The sequence below is a fragment of the Notechis scutatus genome, chromosome 4 (genome assembly GCF_049901735.1).
Source record: "Notechis scutatus isolate UNSWTSFEM ecotype Mainland chromosome 4, rNotScu1.2, whole genome shotgun sequence".
In the NCBI taxonomy this organism is placed as follows: domain Eukaryota; kingdom Metazoa; phylum Chordata; class Lepidosauria; order Squamata; family Elapidae; genus Notechis; species Notechis scutatus.
Window position 1 is genome coordinate 129608848 of NC_142012.1, and position 20491 is coordinate 129629338.

Genomic DNA, 20491 nt, shown 5'->3' on the forward strand with positions numbered 1-20491 from the left:
CCAGAGCATACAAAACATTTGCTAGACCAATACTCGAATACAGTTCATCAGTCTGGAACCCACATTACGTATCTGATATTAGCACAATTGAGAAAGTCCAGAAATATTTCACAAGAAGAGTTCTCCACTCCTCTATTCGTTGTAGAATACCTTATGCCACCAGACTTGAAATTCTAGAACTAGAAAACTTTGAATTACGCCGTCTTCGGTCTGATTTAAGCATGGTATATAAAATCATACATTGCAATGTCCTACCTGTCAATGAATACTTCAGCTTCAACCATAACAACACAAGAGCACACAATAGATACAAACTCAAAGTTAACCGCACCAAACTTCATTGCAGGAAATACGACTTCAGCAATAGAGTGGTCAATGCCTGGAATACTCTACCTGACTCTGTAGTTTCTTCCCCAAACCCCAAAAACTTTAACCTTAGACTGTCTACTATTGACCTTACCCCTTTCCTAAGAGGTCTGTAGGGGGCGTGCATAAGCGCACCAATGTGCCTACCATCCCTGTCCTATTGTTTCTCTTATTCTTCTTTTATTTTTCTTATATGTACCCATTTCATGTATTCACAACTATGTATACACTTATACTTATTATCTTGTAAACAATTGGCAAATCAAATAAATAAAAATAAATAAATGTTGGAACACAAGCATGTAATGGAGTCATCTATGATGATATGTCTTCACATGTGTTATTTTGGGATAATTGTGATTTGCTACAGTTTCTACTGGTCCTCTTCAATACATGTATATGATTTGTAATAGAATATTTGCTGTTTGACATTTTATGTAATGGACTATGTCTTTTTATAGTTGTGCATCATTTACACAACAAAGAAAGCATACAGTTTTCACACTGTTAAAATAATAAAGGCACAGATTCCAGAAGAGGTCAACCTGGTCAATGAGTCATGCCAAGCAACCTGCCAGTTTAGAAAAATAATTAATCAGAGATGATGGACTTTTCAATTTTTATTGAAAACTTACGTATGTTTTATTTTAAAATTGGTGTTCAAAATTTTCTGAATTAGTCAAAGAAACTCTTTGGTTGGCTCTTGCTGGACAATTTGAAGAAGACTGGGTAAGTCTGTTTCTCAAAATCTAGAAAATTCTGCTTTTTTATCTATTTCTATTTCTGTTGTTTTTTTCTTAAAGGACACTAATGCAGGTATTTTGATACTTCTTTTCTTTAGCCTAAAGCTGTATTTTGATTTATTCAAATTTAATGAAGTTGTTTTCAAATATCAGATCAAATAAAATAGTGCTTTCTTTAAATCTTGAAATTAAATAATATATTGGCTGATATACACATGCCTATTTTTAATTCAAATTAACTGTTCTTTTTATCATTTTTATCATTTTGTTTATTTTGATATTCAACGTCATGCTCTGGTAGATAGAAAATAAGATTAAATTTTAAATTAATATTAACTATTACTTATTAGGATGTGATATCTATTGTTTTCAATGGAAAGTAGTTACACCAAGAGTTCCTTAGTGGGCCTGCTGTCTTTAGCCTAAATTTCACATTTGTGCATTTATTTGGTATCATTATTTTTTTTCTCAAAAAAGCACTGAAGTAGTGCTATCCAGACAAACCTGTGCCATAAATCATTTTTCCACCAAGCAAACAGAATCAATGTTTTCCCAGTCAGGAGTGCTTTACAAAAACATATAGACACACACACACACACACACACACACACACACACACACACAGCACAAGAAGGAAATATTTCTGATTATTAATGAGCTCCCATTTTAGCCTTTTCCTACTTACTCTTTCCAATGGGAACATTCCCCCCTCCCTAAGGCAACAATTAAACCCCCATCAATTCAACTGGCTAATATAAATCCTCTTTATTGTGATTGTTTCTCTGTATGCTGGGCATAAAACAAAAGGAAAATCAATATGAGGGGCCTGTCTTGATGACTGTGCTTTTGACTGTTCCTTTTGTTGCTAGATGAGACTATTGGTACGATTGCTGTATATTAATGCATTGGTGTTGTCCCATTAACAGAACATGGGATTGCTGGAATTTGCTGGGTCTTTCTTTCTCTCCCTCAATCAATATTTGATGAGGGTAATTTCAAAGACTTATTTAGTATGATCTCCACATAAGGAGTCCTTCAGAGTATTTATCACATTGGAAGGATAATTACATTCAAATCCAGAGACACTGTTGCTAGGTTACTGCCGCTTGCCATTCCTTCAGCTTTTGTGTATTCAGAATTCCACACACACCCCCACTCGCTCCTCCTCTTTTGCACAGATTCTTTCAAAATTTGGCTGAAAAGGAGGAAGAAAAGGAGGCAGTAGCCTTAGACTTAAAAGCCAAAATATCCTTTTAATGGAGGATATAGGGTGATTAGTGCCTTCAAAAGATCATAGCTGTCCACACTGGATAACTCCAATTTCTAAGGAAAGAATCCAATTTGTAGGTGAAGAGCTGTTGAATGATGTTGCTTGAGATAGATTAGAGAAGTGGCAGAGTAATAAAATAGACCTATTGCCCCTTGCTTAACCTTTCAGAATGTTTCATTGGAAAAAAAAATAGCACCATACATTCAGATGTCACTTAGATAGCTTTCAAGATACCTTCTCCTTTCTGTCAGGAGGGAAAAAGTCCCTGAACCAGGCATAGCAATAAAACCAGCAATCAAACCCCATGCTCAGGAACAATGCAGACAGCTTTGGCTGGGCCCACACATTAAACTAAGACACATGGTTTGTTTGGTTTTGGTTTACTATGTTAGGTTAGTCACTTGTGGCTTATTCAACTAATTATGGCATAACATGGTATGTCAGCCCAATTTTTGCCTTCAGTGTTTTTGGATGACCTGACAATCTCCTTTATGAATCAAGCACTTGTCAGAAAAATGTCAGCCTATCTGAGAATATTCCAATATAATTAGATCAAATTGATCCATGGTCTATCATATTTTCTCTCAAACTACAAATTTAATCTATATTTTGTCACATTGTTCAACAACTTTGTTACAGCATTAAAAGAAATCTGAAATATGATACATAACTAAATTACAATTAGTTTAGGAAGTACATATTAGAATGCTTCATATGGAGGTATTTTATAAGTACTACATTTCTCAAAATCTATAGGGCAACTGTGTTTTTTTGTGTCAAGGTTAATCTACATACATCCACCTAAACTTCAAAGTAAAAGTAATTCCAGTGAGTAAAAAGGAAGACAGTCAACTATTGATTATTACTGGTAAGGAAAAAAAAATTTTTTTAGTATTTTTAAGGAGATAAGAATAAAATAATATTCAGTTGAAATAAGAATTATTCTTTGCTTGTTGCAAATAAACATTGCTTTTACTAATTGTAAAATAGTTGCAAATAAATTATAATATATTTGAGAATGATTTAAAAAAAGAAGGTAGAGGGGAAAGCATTCACATATTGATTGCAAACTCTAATCCTAATCCTATTTCCATTTTCAATTGGGTGTATGACATTCTATACACAGCCAGCACTGTAGTGCTGATTGGCAAACTACAGTGTACAGGTTGTAATCTTCATCATGCCTGATTATATGATATGTATTAATGGGCTAAAATTTTCTAGGGTAGAGAAAAAGTAGTTTTATTTTATTAGTAGCACCAATGAACAATGGACAATGAATAAATGCTTGAGAGTTATGAAAACCATAAACAAGGAAACACAGTAGGGCAGAAGAAGATGGCACTTTTTCAGCACCAAAAATACTGTTTTCTGCTAACTTTTAGCATAATATTATTTGTCAAGTGACTTTTTCACAGTCATGGAAAGTTTTCTGATATACACCATTTTATCCATATTTATTTTCCCCTGGGGCTGCCAACTGCTGTTCATTGCAAATTGTTAAGTAGCTTAATACTTAACAAAGTACCAGTCTTGTATATGCCATGGGATCTAATTTCATGCAATATTTGGATCAATGCTGGCCCACAGATGGAAACACTGAACTGCAGGTTTTATGTTACTTCTTGTATGTTAGGTGTCTTTTCACCATTTACCATGTTTCAATATGTTTAGGGCTATTTTTATACATAAAAAAAAACATTTCTTGGGATGCAAATAGTTTACCAGAAGTGGTTTAGATTTAAAGCAAAATGACATCTCCTTATATAAGTTGCAGTATGCATAATATCAGCAGTGTGCTGATCTTGCTAAATAAAATCTTTCATTTTAGCTCAAATAAAATGAGAAAGACATTTTATTCTACTGCTGCTTTCCTCCAAATGGCTGCCCTCCAAATGCACTTAATACCAACTTCCATAATCCCTAGCCAGCATAGCTAATGGCTGTTATTTCACATTATATATTTCCATTATCCCACCTTTAAATAATCTTACTTCATTATATCACAAGATTATTCGACATTATTCTAAAGGACATCAATATATATGAAATTTTAATTACAATACTTCATAATCTAAATATTATAGACTCTATAGGTTAGGATAATTAAGAAAAATAACAATCCATCTGAAAGACAGGATGGAGGCTTTTCAGAAAACATTTCCAGGAAACATTACTTTATTCACAAGGTGCAGAAGAAAAGCCACATGCCTTTTGTTCTCTTCAGGGTTTTAAATAATAAGACGCATGGTACGGTAGGGAGTGTTATCACAAATCCCCACAGTCAAGTTTAAATTGAGCTTACAAACTGCAGCAGGCACCGTGGGAACAGCAATTATGCTAACAGCAGCAGCTACCAAAAAAGAAAAGAAACGAAAAAATGCTCAGGTATGAATTCCTGAAGTTATATGGAGGGCAAACGTGACTGCTGTCAATTTGCAACAGGAAAGAAAAAGACACCCCCCCCCTCTTCCCCTCCCCCCTCCTATACATGCACAGCCTTACATGCCTTTGTACATAAACTGAGCCAGGAGAGAATAGGTTCAGATTGAATCCATTAGTTTACTTTCCAAATCAATCCTTTTTCTCTGTGTCTAATTTCCTCACATCCAGTTGAGATAGAACACCCATTGGCATTCATCATATACAAGCACGATGGAAGGATATGGGGTCAACGGTTCAGTGAACACTGAAGGGAAACTGTCACTGGCTGCCCATGCAGAAAAAATAGCTTTTCTTTTCTTTTGTTGCTCAACTTGCTCATATTTGGAGCTTTGTGGTCTGCTTCCAAGCAAAGGGATCCCATTGGAAAGGAAATAGACTATTCTATTACAGTAATTGTCTTGCTTACATTGCATAAAAGAGCCCTGAAATAGATGTCTTGCATTCTGCTTTTGCACCAAGGATAATTGTTCTTGTAGAAATGCTCACTTATGTAAGAAGTGGTCAGGCTGTCTGTGCCTTTATAGCAGGGGTGTCAAACTCAATTTCATTGAGGGCCCCACCAGGGTTGTGTTTGACCTCAGGGAGCCAGGTTAGGCATGGCCAGGTTGGGTGTGGCCAGCTTGATGTCACTCATGTTGGGGGTGCCTGTGGTGGCCTGAGCACTCTGCCAATGAAAATGGGTCTTCAATCTCCATTTTTGGCTGGGACAACCTCCTGAAACCCTCTGTCAATGAAAACAGGCTACCCATCTCCATTTTCAGTTGGGATGGCTTCCTGCAACCCTGTGCCATTGAAAAAGGAGCTCAAGAGCTTGTTTTTGCTGGCAGGAGCTGGTTTTTGTGGGCAAATCCTTCACTGTTTCCAGAGCTGCCCGTTGGGCCGGATCTAAGCACCCTGTGGGCCTTGAGTTTGACATCCCTGCTTTATTGGATCAGCATGCACTGAAATGCATTGATGCACAAGAGACAAACACTTGGTCAACCTTGGTTGATCAAAAAAAAAGGAGTCAGCAGGATCAGCAATGCCTAGTATTTGGACTGGAGACTTTATGAACTTTCAAAGCTTCAATCTAGATTGGGAAGTTAAACAAATTCTGGGAGAAAGGAAGAGTAAATCACTTTCATATCACTGTCAAAAGGAGCACATGTTGTTACCAGAAACTCTATTTAACTCTATTATAAACTTTGTGCTTATGATTTTATATGGAGAATTCTCAAACAATAAAATATTGAAGGAAAATAATCAATTAACATAACACTTTGGAAAGTGTAAATTTAACAAGTTCTTCTGAGAATGCACAATGAATAAAATTTCTACTTCTCCAAATCCAATACAGCCAGTTAACCTGCAGTAAGAATTGAACTAGAAGGCTTTTCAATCATGCTGAAAAGTAAATAGATGCATATTTCTTGGCTACACCGTATAAAAGGGTTCTGTTTTGACTTCTGGACATAATAGTGTGATGGATGCTGTTTATCATCTGAGAGAATGAGAACATTACAAGACAAGAGCATGGCCAATAATTCAATTTATAGCAGAGGCTTGTCAAGATTTGATCTGATGTTTAACTCTTCTGTTTGCAAACTCCTAGATTTCATTATTGCAAGAGATTTGCAGATATAGACTCTCTTCCTGATGCCTGGAAAATATTTGTAGCCATGCCTGTATTCTGTAACTTGTTTTGCTTGCTTATAAAACAGGGCATGCAATGTGGGAATTAAGAAATAGGTTTAGGCTAAAACAAATTACATTTTGTTTTTATTTTAAAATAGATCTTGTTAATTTCATTCCAAAAGTCTTAATGTTGTGCACTTATGTACACATTGCATTTTGATGGCCTTCAGGTATTATGTACCTTGGAACCCAAAAATTTCAAGCCTGGTGATATAGGGTATTCTGTTGTGAGCAGAGGAGTGTAGTACTCTTCTCGTGAAATACTTCTGACTCACTCAATGGAATTAATGTCCGATATACAGTGCAAATTCCAGACAGATGAGCTGTATTTGAGTATTGGTCTAGCAAAGGTTTTGTATGCCCTAGTTAGCAATTCAATATTTCCAGAGGAGATGCTTTGTAAGATTAGATTTGCAACTCTTAATGCCTTTTTGGCAATGCTGTCACAGTGAGCTCTGGTGCTTAGGTCATTTGATATGAGTACTCCAAGGTCCTTGACAGAGTGAGGGTTGTCAATGAGGTCATATCCACCTAGCTTGTATTTGGTATACTGATTTTTTTTTTACCAATGTGTAGGACAGAGCATTTGTTGGTCAAGATTTGGAGTTGCCAATTGATTGACCATTCAGACATATAATCAAGGTCACTTTGAAGGACAGTAGCATTGTTGGTAGTGTTGAATAGTTTTACATCGTCCATGAAGAGGACACAGCTGCTTATTAGGTGATCACAGAGGTCATTTATATAGAATATAAAGAGTGTGGGTCCTAGAACACTGCCATGGGAGACACTGCTGTTAACTGGAGCAGGATTTGATATAGTGCTCCCTATTTTTACTATTTGTTGCCTGTATGTCAGGAATGCAGTAATCCACTTATGAAGGGATCCAGAATGTTGTAAGAGTTTAGTTTTAACAGTAGTTTGTCGTGTACCAATGAATCAAGGGCTTTGCAGAAGTCTATATAAATTGCGTCTATTGCTTTACCCTGGTCGAGTAGAATAGTCCATATGTTTTTGTAGTGTAGGAGTTGTAGATTTCAGGACAATTTTTTCCTGAAACTAAATTGTTTTTGGGAGAATAGGTTGTTTGACTCTAAGTGGAGGGTGATGAATTGGTTAATGATGGATTCCATGACTTTGCATGTGATGCAACACAGTGAGATTGGTCTGTAGTTTTCAACCAGGCTGGGGTCACTTTTTTTGAAGATAGGGATGACTGTAGCTAAGGACCATAGGTTCAGTAAGGAGCTGGTTCTGAATGATAGTATGAATCTACTTTAATACCAGATCTCAGAATTAAATGAAGTTACATCAGGTGCACAAAATGTAGCTAGCCTAAATACAACAGGATTATGCTTACTTGGTTGAAGACATTCTATTCAATAATGAGAGTTTCACTTTTCTTAGCAACCACATATAAGAATAGGATTGTCAGCTCAACATATCAATGGTTCATGTTAACTTAATATAAAATAAATAAATGCAGGCATTTCTGTGCTTATGCATAGAATTAAAGGAACATACTCAGAAAACTCCATATCCAACCTCTCATGAATACAGCTGTTTCAAATGTCTTTCTGCTTCTGCTATAAAGTATTTCAGGGGGACACAAGAAAATTCATGTAAACATGTTTAAACTCTGCCATGCTTAAACATTAAAATAGCAGAGTTCTCAGACACAATTACTCATCCCCTCAAATAGTCCTACAATTTCCCTTCAGATACTCATGAAATGAAAGCAAGTGATTATTTTTAAAATAGACACATGTGCAGGGACATTAAAAACAGGGCTTGTGTATGTATACTTCTCTCCCATCAGCTCACATAAACTCATTTGCATATTATGAATCTTGATAATCTTACCGTAAGGAACCTAGTATGGGTTTCACACTAAAATACAGATGGTACAGATTTTGAAAGTACCATCAGCTTTTAGAGTGTGACATGACCTGTTAAAGACGTTGCAGTTATATTCAACTGACATGCTAAGATTGAGTAGATTTAATCCTCTTTAATTTTCCTTTTTCCTATGATACAGCATGTTGGGTAAACTCAGCTTATTTGATTCAATGTATTCCACACATCTAGAAACTAGATTAATTCCACAACTAATTTACAATGCAGGGTGAACCCAACCAGGAAATCACCACAGAAAGTCCTAAATTTCCCAGTAACAGAATGTTTCTTCTATATGCTAGTGACAAAAATTGAAGTCCATTTCTCTGCCATCTGAATAGCAGCGGTAAAGTCAATAAATTATTGTTCTAATGGGCTCGTAATAATAGCCAAGTTCTCATCTATTATGTGCTTCCAGCAACAATACACTGAAGGACCAAGCTATTGTTTTGACAGCATCATATATTTTATAACTCCATTTGGCTGCATAATGTGATTTTAGAATATCAAAAAGGATGAGGGATAGGAAATTTTGAACAAATAACTACATAAAGAAACTGAATCTGCGTAGTCTATCTTATGTCAGGCCAATTTGAGAAAACTGTTATTTGTTGTCATATGCAATAAATTTCTCTTCTCTCATATACAGGAAATGGTTTTATGACATATAACCTTTTGCCTTGGACTTAAAACAAGTTTAAGCCCTAACCTTGAACAAATTTTTCTACTCAAATATGAAATCAGCCAATTATTACAAAAGGATTCGGTTCCAGTTGGAAAACAGCTCCATACTTCTATCAGCATTGATTTCAAGCTGGGGCTAGTTATTTTTAGATTAGTTGTATTTGAAATTTCAGTGAAAATAATATTTTCCTTTGCAACATTAATGAAACATGGAAAATGTAGGCAGCAAATTTTACATATTAGCAGTAACTATTGAATTCAAAGCAGCTATTACATTTTGCTTTCCCCAACAGAGTATATTTAATTTAGAATATATCTTTGGGGAACCGTCCAGTTCAAGAGAGTCTTTCCAAAATAAAATTAAAAACTAACAAACAGCACCAGTTTTGCCAACAAAAAGTAAAACAAAGATAATGCATTTTATTTGCAATGCATATATCCTCCCATTACCTTCCTTCCTGTCACAGTTTGAAGATATCCAAGAAATATTGAACATAATCACTTGATGGCCTGACAAGGTGATCTGATTCTTGCCTCCTGCAGGAGAATCAGGTAAGGAATCTGAGAAGGAAGGGGAGGCTCTAGCATCACACCCCTCTTTTGTACCAGTTCCCCATTGGAGAGTCCCAAGGGGCTTTGCAGCCATCTTGATCCTCCTGGGATGTGCGTCATATATGTGGGGTCATATATGCTTTGCCCTGAGGAATCTGTGAATGGAAAATAACTATGTCCCCAGGAGGCAACAATACTGGTCAATGTCAGGTTTCCAACTGATGAAATCTATTTAAAAAGAAAAGAGCAAAGTCCATCTTCCAAAACAATTTCTTTTATTTAGGAAAGCATCAAATTGGCAAAGTCCATGGTAATTCTGGAATTAACCCACAATATCAGAAGTTAGAAACAATCCCCAAAAGTCACATTCTCCAATAGAAGTAATTCAATGTTGCTTGATGTCATAAATCTCCACTTAAAGGGGCCTGAACATGGTCAGCTCATTTTCCCATGAGAAGAAGAATCACCTAGCCTAAACAACTCTCCCTATCTCCCCTCCTTCCCTCCTTAGGAATGTGGCAAGCCCAAAACCCTTCCCCCATGCCTGCCAAAGAAAAAGTAAGAAAAAGAATATATACTAAGCCTAACTAAAATGGCTACACATGTCAGTTTCAGGCTTGACTATCAAAGCCTTATAGAAGATCAAATGCTGTTCTTATATTACTGACTATAGATGGAGGATTTGATGTCCAGCGCTTCCAGATTCCATACTCTCCAGTGCCTGGGACATCTAGCTTTGGACACTCTAGAAGGTTTGCTGCTTGATTGTTCAGTTCAGTGGGTCTGATCATGACATCCTGGGTAAAATCACAATATGGTTGTTGGTGGACTTGGACTCCTTGCTTATTCCTCATAATTGGAAATATCCTTTGCAGAATTGTGGTATGTTAAGAGGAGTGAATGATTGCCCATATTTTTTCAATACCAATGCAGATCCTTCAATTTTAGGGCAATCATACCAGGATTACAAAATGTAGTTTAGATGTAGATTAATGCAATCTAGCGGTTATCTAGATGTTTCCAGCCCAGATGAATAACAGCTGAATCATATGACTGAAACTAGGATCATGATATTTATTCATCATCCTGGTTTAATATTGTTTGTCCATACAATAAGGAAGATAAAATATTTTTCCAATGCTTTCCCAATTGAGAATATAAAAAAGGAAAATGATTGTAATAAAGAAAGTGAACCCGTAAAATACAAGGCTAAAACAGCAATTTAATAATAGAATTTAGCCTTCCACAAAACAAAAACCAAAACATTTAGGGAGGCAAATCAAAATCTGACTAATTTTCAAAATGTTAAAGCTTACTTTTGTTTATGAAACTCACATTTCCTGGTCCCAGAGCCCTACAAAAAATGCACAAATTGCTGTGTGAGCAGATTTAAACCAAGCAACCATTAGTATAACAGGAAAGAAGTGGGTGGTACTTGAAAGCATCCAAAGTAGGAAAGCGAGAGATGGGATCAACTGAAATAAACTCTTTTGATTAATTATAATGTACCTAGAGCCCACAGACATTCTTCATTTTGTTACAGGCATTTTTGAGATAGGTCTCTGTCATTTCTATTTAAGAGAGATAAATCAAAGCTAAATAGCAGAGCAGCTACCCCCAATCTGGCATCTTCCCAATATAATGGGGCTGGATGCTAGTTGGGAATTCTGAGTTGTATAATTCCAATACATTTAAAGGTTACCACTTTGGCTTAAAATGGCGTGTACATTTAGGTGGACTCTATCTTTGTCATGCCCTTCCTATCCTATTATCAAATCACAGTAACGGAAGAAAGCAGAATGTAAGGTAGAAGCAGAGTACTCTGGGATCTTTTTGGATCAGTTACATTCAAGCTTGGCAAACTCCAGATGATATTAAAACTTAATTAGTTATGCTGCAATGCTTTAACCATTAGTTCACATGAGAGAAACTATGGTAGCAAGGATAGATTAAAGTCTGCCTGGAATTTAAAGAATTATTTCAGTTGATAAGCTTTTATTAATTATATAGTATGGTAATTGAAAGAAAGGGAAGCACCCTACACAAGTATATAAATTTGCAGCCACAAAACTGCATTATAAAGCTATTTACTGAAAAAATGTCTCCATCAGGAAATAGACTTGGTTCCTATAACATTTTCTATGTTCAATTTAGTCTCATTTTACTTCCTTTTGTTCCATTTTTCTTCATTTCTATATTTAATAGTGATTTTCTCCTTTTTTGCTTTAAATCAGAGGTGCTATTCAGCAGGTTCTGACCAGTTCTGGAGAACCGGTAGCGGAAATTTTGAGTAGTTCAGAGAACTGGCAAATTCCACCTCTGATTGGAGATTTTACAGTATCCTTCCCCTGCCACGCCCACCAAGCCACACCCATAGAACCGGTAGTAAAAAAAAATTGAATCCCACCGCTGCTTTAAATGTAACTTCCCCAACCTGTTGCCTTTTGGATATTTGGATTTACAATTTACATTATCTCAGCTAACTGAGCTGTTACTCAAGAATGATGAAAATTTCAGTCCTAAACATCTGCAAGATACCAGGTTTAGGAATATTATCATAAATCTCTGTACATTCTTTTTTATTCTACTTTTCAAAAATTCAAATCTCTTTATCCCAATCAACTTTAATACTCTTACCCTTAAATTTATCATCTTTATTTTTTAATTCAAAGATCTATGTGTGTGTCATGCCCTGTTGGAGGGGGAGGCCAAGCAGCTGACAGGGAATTGGAACGTGGCTCTGTTGGCTGTGGAAGAAACTGGGGAAGGGCACAGTCTGGCTGGGCAGAGCAGGGAAGAGGTAGAGCAAGTCAGAGGGAATTCAGAGGAAGATCCAGGCCCTTTTCATCCTAGGGCATGCAGGGAGAAGGGAGCAACATGAGTTGCATGGATTCCAGGGGAGGAAAGGACCCTGACTCCCTTCATTAGCTGCAGCTGGGAACACAGTATTTAAAAAGGGAGTTTATGCACAGCAACTTGTTGGAAGCAAATTGTGTATTGTCTTGTTTTGTTAAGGCTTATCTGGGTTCCTGGCGTCTTCCCAACTGTGTGTATTTTATTGGCCTTTGAAGTCTGCAATTCCTTATCCTGCCCTGTCCAGTTAATTGCTGCAGTGTGGTTTGTGTGGATTTTTATTTACAATTTATATGTACTTTTTCGGACTGCATTTCCTCTGCTTAAAGACTGTTCTTGGGAAAGGTTTTTCTCCAATCGAAGGTAACTGGACATTGGGGGCAAAGTTGAAGGTATGAAAGGTACTTTTTTTACTTATGTGACTGTGTTGCTTTTGTGCCACGCCCCGGGTCATCACTCTGTGTGTGTGTGTGTGTGTGTGTGTGTGTGTGTGTGTGTGTGTGTGTGAATGATATGACCGTTAGGGTAGGAAAGATGAGGAATCACACTAAAATTAATTTCTCCTTAGAATTTTAAAAATATATAGAAATAAAGGTCAGCCAAGGTGCAGACTTAATTAAATGTATTTGCTTCCAGGTTGCTTAGTAACCTGGTGGACAAAAATACATCAAATTAAATATACATTTTGTTATTAAAGTGAGTGAGGTATGGTGTGCTGCTATCATTATGAAACACCCCAACCCCAATCTTGTTCCAAGACCCTTGCAATTATTGCTTTTATGGATTGGAATGTCTCCCACTTTGCTTCTAATACAAATAAAATTTGCCAAGTTCTGAACTGACTCAGTTTAGATTTATTTATTTAGTCTGCTAACAGTACTATGAACATGTGAATTCTCATTCATTTGTACTGCAATTTCCAAAGGAGCCAGCCCCTGAGTGCTAAACTGAAGATTGTTTAGTTGCATACTTATGAACAGATCTTAAGATAAAGAGATACTATTACATCAGATCAAGGAAGAGATAATTCATAGCTGCCTTCTCCCTTCCACTATTTTTTTTTCTGAGAGTTGAGATCCAGCACATGTGATGGACGTTGCCTTGAGGAATGCTGGCCTATTGAATGGATTCAGCTTTTTGTCGTGCAATAGCCATTTGGTTAGGTCCAACCATCACAATTAGATAAAATCACATCCTTAACCATCTATACTTTAATTAAAAGACTTGATTTAACATATCTTTCCACAAATAATAGTTCACCTGAATAGATAATTAAGAGACTATTAAAGACAATACATTTTCATATGTAATTATACCTTCTTCTTCTGTGGTAGCAAGATTTTGGAAATGTTTGCAAACTGCTTCCATTGTTTTTAGAAGTTTAATAATTGCCACTTCTTATGGCTCCATATAGGATTTGTTTTTGGCTATCAACAATGCCATTTCAAGTAAGAACCAGAAGATAAAAATGAAATGCCAGGTTGAGTTGAATTCATTCACTACAATGGAATTTGGATACCTAAGGAAGAAACTGGGCGGAGTGGCGGTTTGTAGACTCACTGAATTATTTAAGATCCCTGCCAAAACTGGCATTTTTGCTTACCCAAGGACTATGGTGATGAAAAGAAGAAAGGGGCTTACTCAGAACCTAGGGCAACAATATTTCTTTTTATCTTAACCCTTTATGGATCACTGCTTTAAGACTCTTATCATTTTCTAGCTCTAATCCCTATTTGAACTGCAAGTTCACCATAGTAGTGGCCCATTGTGTAGAATTACTCTGTTTCCTTGTCATGTAATGTACTGTCTCATGCAAAAAATGCTAAAAGAAATCTATACCCCCATAGAGCTGAGAATTCCATACTATGACAAGACTTCAGAAGAGAGAGGAACAGACAAAAGAATGGGTTGGCCCAGTGGGAGGAAATTCTCCTGCCAAAGGTTCTCATTATCAGACAAAGATGGCTTCTATACTTACAGCTAATAATAAAGGTTGCTTCTAAAAATATGGATGAATAAGCTCAGAAGTGGTCTGTGGGGGAAGCCTCTTCCTTCTCCTTTTAGTTTGGCAATGAAACTCTGGGAAATATGGGAAATAATCTTTTCATCTATATTTCTCATCTGCTGGAGTGGCTTGTGGTTAAAAAAGCCATGTGGATGATGGTAGTTATAATTCAGTAGCAACCCCTACTCAGTAGTAAATTTTAATAAGCATCATGGCAAAATGGTGCAACAGCCAGCCCAATAAAATGCTGTGATCTGACAGAATATTTCAATATGGGAAAAATATATTTAACAGTGCCTACAAAGATAATTAATTCCTAGTCTTCCCAACCACTTTGTTTCACTGTGTTAGGATTAGATCTTCCAGAATTTCCAACCACATGATCACTGCTTGTAACAATTAAATAAGTTATGAGTGGGATGAAAGAATGAAACTTCTTATAAAAGCGTGTGCAGATGCTTATTCCTTGTCTGTGTTCAAAGGAAAATGAAATGAAAGTTGGGCCAGAGGGTTTCTTCAATTAAAATAAAGAATAAGACAGGTAAATGAAAATGGAAAGTTCTTTTCTCCCTTCCTTATAAATGTTTTATTCTACATCTTCAAACTACCCAGAGACACCATATTGTATGAAAATGCCTTTAGTTAATAAACCCATACTATGCTTATTCTCTGCCCCTGGTTTCTCTATTTCTCTCCTTATATTAAGAGATACATATAAAACATAGCTTTCCTGGAATGCTGATCAAAAATTAGCTTCTGTATGACAGCCTCCAGCTCTCTCACAAGAGAGGAAATAACCGGATAAAGGTGTTTCATGTGAGGCAAGCAAATGCATCCCTTGGGTTTGCAGGCTCTGAAAACAGCTGTTATCCATAGGGGCTGCCAAACAGCATCAGGTCACTAGGGCTTCCTTTCATTAAGATGGTAATTGAAAACCAGTCATAACATTGGAGTGAACATAGCTGCTTTTCTTCACAGCATCCCCAAGAGGGGTATGCAAATTCCAGGGACACAGCTATTGCCACAGTCAACATTTTTCATTGCATAAGCATCTGTAGATACTCAAATATGACTTGCACTTAAGTTATATGTGGTTATAGCAATCAGCTCCATTAAGGAGTTCAAAATGCAGGTGTGCATGCAGGAAGGATTTGATAAATTATAAATTCACAGTGGAAGAAAGTGTGTTTAATTTGTCAGGTCAATTAAATGCAGAATGTCTGCCAGTCCCATTAGTTAGTCCAGATCAGGAAATCAACTCCATATGAAAGCTAAAATTAGTTTCATTAAACAGAATCTTTCCAGACTGATTGTATTCTACACCCTCCTCTTTCTGAACTCCTAATGAGTTAGGGAGATTTCTACCTGAACATCTGAATATTATCTCATTTGGTGGAATCTGAAGTTAGAATAGAGGGTGGAGTAATCAGACTGGCTAGCTTGGAATCCTTGAAGGGGGGGAAGTGATGGAGACCTGATCCTCCTAAAATCCTTGGAGCCTTTATCTGGTTGCTCCCAAGAGAGTGTAGTTAGTCTGGCCAAATTCTTATAAAGCAACAATAAAAAAATCTTCTCCAAACAGGTCACTGTATAGTTCTGATTCCTTGTGCCTGACACCTTATCTTTCTAGACTTAACAAAAATGTCAGCCTCTTTTCTCTAGTAAAGTTCCCACATATCTCTGCCAAGGTCATCTTCTTTAATCTCTACAATTTTTATGGCTACAATGAACCTGAAATACTTTGAAGTGTGGTCCCTTATTATATTGTAAAAATGAACCAAATATGATACAGATTTGCATGCATTGTGCATGTGCTATGCTAAATGTTCACCAAGTATCACTTCCTAATAACTATTGTCACTCCATTTATCTGATTCCCTGACTGGGAGGGAGGCAGGGAGTATCTTTCATAACTTCAAATCAGATGTGGTAAGAAGGTAAAGATGAATGTCTAAAAAAAGGCATCTTTTAAATAATTCCATGCAGTTCATTAAATATTTAAAATGAGGGTTATTGATTTATGAAAGAAACTGAAGAATAATTTTTCCAATCAATCAATCTCAGTTAAGAAAGAGCAACAGCAGAAAACTTGCTATAGCCCCTATGTCATTTATTCTAATCCTGGACAATGGGAAACTAAGTATAGGATAAGAAATGATTCCCAAAATCTATAGGACATGTAATTGGCTTCAACCAAAAGCCTTTACAGCTACTCTTTAGATATTTCCACAGAAGAAAATAAAAAAAAAATCTTAGATATTCTTTTAGGAAACCTGTTTTTCTCTAACATTCACTAGTTGCCTCAACTAATTAAACTCAATCAATCATCAACACTATGGACATCCTTTCCTAATATTTCCAAAGAACAGTTCTTCCACACCATTTGTCAAATAAACTTCCAGGTTACCTTTGGTGCAATATATACAAAATTACAAATAATTATACATTCAAAAGAAATGTATACAGTGAGATGGGTCTTCTTCCAACCCTTGGTCCCAAATGGCTACGCAGCCAGTAGCAGATGATGAGGCTAGCAGTAGAAACAATGGTGTTGTTTTTTTTTTAAAAGTTAAGTTAAAAAATGTCAATCACAGTTGACTCAATATTATAGATACTTGCTTGATGTGCCTATTGTTAAAGCCTTTTTGAGAACTTGCAAATAACCATCTAAAGGGTATGCACACAAAAAACACTTTCAGAACTGCCGTCTCATGCCTGTACTTCACATTAGCTAGCTACCATTCTACCATGAACTATGTAGGGGAGAAGCTGCATGGGAGAGGGGAAGGCTAACAACTCATCATACCTTCTAAAGACATAATTTCAAGGTTAGACAGCTGGGAAAGGCATGTACCTTTGAACCACCTACTATACAGTTGAAAAGACAATTTCCAGAACATTTTAATTGAATATGATTGGACAATGAGAGATCAACAATGGAAAGAAACAAAGGGGGAAAAGTTAACTGGAAAAGGACTTTAATAAAGTAAACCTTTCACACCAAATGATTTTAAGGATCATTCTTGCTTAAGCTGGCTTCCTACAAATTAAGTTAATGTGGGAACTGCATTGATTCACTTAACAATTGTAGCAAAGAAGTTTGTAAAACCTAGATCTTAACAATCACCTTGTGTAGCAATGGAAATCCCAGTCCCAATTATGGTCATAAATCAAAGACTACTTATATGCAACTTTTGATTCAGAAATCAATCTGTGTGTTAAAAACAAGAAACTACACATAATGCCAATGCCAATGCCAATGTTCTTTCAAATATTGCCATTGTGTAACATTGTTGGGAAATTCCCAGCCAGCTAAGGAGGTGGGATCAAGCAGGAAGTTAGCCTTGGGTTGTTAAAGAGTTGACCCATTTCCCTCCTTTAAGTTCCATGGAACCTTATCTGTTTGTTCCCTAGAAAAAGTAAGCAGTCTAGGGAGATTCCTGTACCATAGATAGAACACAATAAAGTACTTAATCTGAGTCTTTTGTGTGTGGTTGATTGGGCCTGATGGATATATTTCATTATCAGCCATACAGTATTTTCTCTCTTTCATGTGTGTGTGTGTGTGTGCGCGCGTGCGCACTCATGCACACACTCACACACACACACACACACAGAGCACTATTCTATGCTCAGTCTCCATGTCAGATTGACCATTCATCTCAAAAATTATTATTTTAATACATTTCTGGAAATTAGTTACTTGGATAGAAGCTTTTTTTCCAGCATTTTTTGTTGTTGATACAATAAAAAGTCTTCTCTGTATCATAGATGTTCACTTTGCCTTCATAAAAACACCAACTCTCATACTCACTCTGCAAAAAAAAACCCATATCTTACACAAATACTAATGTTACAAACTTTGGTGCAATTGTCTGCTCTAATTTCTATTTTTTCTTCTAATCTTGATTAGTCAGATGTAACAGGATACATATTATGTAAAATGATACTATGGTGCTACCTGGTCAGCTCTTATGTGATGATATTTCTGAGAACAATTGAGAACATGGCATTGATTATTGCAAAAAGTTCTGTGAAATAACTACAACTGGTAATGTTGTTCACTTTTTCTTTTTCCACACACATGGTTTCATTTTACATTATGTCACAGTGTAAATTGTTCAGTTTTGCATGCTATATGAACTGAAGGTGATTTACATCACAAACCCTATTTTATTATTTTTCATGGAATAAAAACCCAGATAATTTTGATTTATTCAGCCAATCATGGTTCAAAAAAACATTTCCTAGTGTGACATGTAACTGTAGGGATGGGAAATGACATCACATGTGATGAATCACAACAGCACCAAATAAAGCTCAAAATTACATATTGTTTACCATTTGTTTTCCAATATCATGATGCATGTGATATAACCTTATCATTTGCAGATGATGCCAAGATTTGAGTCTCCCTCTCCCTCCCTCCCTCCCCCTTTCTACCCCCCCCCACACTTTAGTACCTCTTTGAAGGAGAAATGCTCCTGTAATTATTCATGAAATGCTACAAATAATCAAAGCAGTTGTGTTTGTTCTCTGTTTCCCTTTCAAACTGGCAAATAGGTTTTACCATATGACCATATTGTTCTAATTATAACTGCCTGCTCTGTTGGTATATTTTGTTTGTATGTGTATGTGCAATGGTCACGAGAAGTGGATTTTATTGTAAATATTTTATCTTACCCAGAATCTGCTTGCTTCTCTTTGCTATAATTTTTTCCTGAAGAGTTGACTGATTATTTGGCAAAAGCTTCAAAACCAAACAGCAGAAAAGATGATGGGCAATTCCAACAAAGCTTTTGCAAAGCTCACATATGGTTTTCAGACTGTTTAATTTTCCAAATGAACTGGCTCTGTCCATTGTATGCCTCCAGCATGAACACATTTTCTCTAAAGCTGTGCCACTAAGGTGAGAATGTTTTCTTTTTTAAAATCAAAATAAGGAGATTAAAGTCTTCTGTAAGGTTTACAGTTCTTGGCTTCAGGCAAACTCCTCTTCATTGAAAGAGTCGTGTTTTGTGAGTACGTTATCTTTCCAAATATGTTTCAGCAAACAAGTTGATCCTCATCCTTTTTAATCTACTGCTGACTAGAATCTAAGCCGGGAAAACCTAGACTGATTGCAAACTGGCAAACAAAGCTTACTTATGCAGCTTGACATTATACTGTATAACCATAAAGAGGACTGGAGATTTTCTGTAATCAAAATCTCCACTAAGGCAATTCAAACATTATGACTGATGCATTTTGTAACCTGTATGAATTATACAAGCATCTTTGCTTTTTATTTCAGTTTTAAAAAAAGTTTATACTAGAATACATTTGTACTGTACATACTATTCTTTGTAATCAGCCATCCAGAGAAGCAAAGTCTGTAATGTAGTGAATTCTGATCAACAATAACTATATTAGCAACTGCTCTAGTTATTGAGAAGGGATATTATTATTTCATGATCCTGTCTTGGAATATGAACATTATTGTCCCATAATCTTTACCAATTGAGTATTATGACTCTATGAATGCCAGTTCAAAATTTAATTTGAATCTGATAAACCCTCCCATAGGGCTTCTACTCTGGCAGATGTTAGGAAGAAGCTGTTGCTGTCTTCTTAATATAACTGATTATTTATTATTTAATGAATAACATTTATAGCCTGTCCCAAGCCTAATAGAACCTGGGCAGCATACAACATAAGAAATAAAAATACACAGTAAAAAGTAAAGTAAATACATTCAACCATTCTTCAATACTTTTATATAATGGTTTCCCTCAGATTGGGTCAGAGACCTGGCTGAGCAGGATTATTTTCACTTATTTATGAAAAGAAAGGATGACTGCAGCTATGTGCACCTATTAGGGGGACAGAATTCTATAAAATGGAGGCTATTACACAAAAACTCTTGTCATTCATACCCTCCAATAAAAATGGTGGAGGGGGGGGGGAGACCTAATAAATCCTCATTTGTTGACTTGATTCAAGAAGATTTGAGTCTGGCAAGCA